The sequence below is a fragment of the Sinocyclocheilus grahami genome, unplaced genomic scaffold (genome assembly GCF_001515645.1).
Source record: "Sinocyclocheilus grahami isolate Dianchi unplaced genomic scaffold, SAMN03320097.WGS_v1.1 scaffold189.1, whole genome shotgun sequence".
NCBI classification, from domain to species: Eukaryota; Metazoa; Chordata; class Actinopteri; order Cypriniformes; family Cyprinidae; genus Sinocyclocheilus; species Sinocyclocheilus grahami.
Window position 1 is genome coordinate 390,793 of NW_015505368.1, and position 1,014 is coordinate 391,806.

Here is a 1,014-nt window from a genome sequence, read left to right on the forward strand (position 1 = left end):
TGATTGGCTAATCTGACTGTCATCCACGAAACTGGCCAATGACAAAAGTGCGCGCCTTCTTACTAGTCAGGTTTGAAAATATACGTCAGTTTGGTGGTGTGTTTGCTACTGATCCGCGAGATAACTCGGTCACTCAGTTCCTGATTATGTGCCTGTTAAATTCTTATTTTAAACTAATATGAGCTGTGACATGTCAACGGAGAACAGAAGCTGGAGTGTGAACACAGAGACTGCGTGTGAGGTCCTGCAAACATATGGCAATATCAGGTAACAAAACGTTTTTTCAGTCAAACCAACGTAAAGTTATGTTTTGTGTCCATAATTTATGTGAGTGAGAGGAAATCAAAGTGAGAGGTTAATCGCGATTAGTAACGTTAGTTATGTATTTCAATGCAGCGTCCGAATGAGCTGTGTGTTTGTATTAATGTCATCTAGTTTTAAACTCAAACTCGTGAGAAGTAAAGAAACATCGGAATAAGTACAGTGAATGAGAAAACTGCAATTTACACTCGGAAACACTGGAATCTGTAGGAAAGTTGAGATGTTTTATATTTGTTATGTTTGTGTCGATGACAGTTTCGGAGTTATTTTTATTTCACCTCTTCAAATACTGATAACTGCTAATGATAAGATATTGGTTTACATTTTTAGATCAAGCACACGTTTTTCAGGGAAAACAGGCACCCAACACAGAGACTACAGTAAGATGTTATTCAGTTTTAACCGTTTCTAGACCTCACATTGGGATTAATATCTTAAGTATGATTCTAATCATAAGTAACGTTACATTTATAAGATATTGCCTCCACTAGTGATAGAAAATGAGTAACTTTTTTTTCCTGTTGTCTGTCTTCCTCTGAGGTGGCACAAAAAAAGGGGAATAGAACTTGTCACCATCATCAGTCCTTTATTTAATTCACTGGAGAACATCACAACCTTCAGATGTGTCATATCAGGATAAATGCTGCTGCAGGGAAAATTATATGAAGGTTGGTTTGATTGTGGTGTACAAAT

At 37.0% G+C, this 1,014-nt stretch overlaps 1 long non-coding RNA gene across 1 annotated transcript; it reads left to right on the plus strand.

The window, feature by feature from the left end:
* Window positions 1-22: 22 nt before the first annotated feature.
* Window positions 23-986, plus strand: LOC107594716 (uncharacterized). The gene is made up of 3 exons (XR_001610187.1): window positions 23-267; window positions 652-701; window positions 862-986. It is a non-coding gene; the product is annotated as an uncharacterized lncRNA (long non-coding RNA).
* Window positions 987-1,014: the final 28 nt, after the last annotated feature.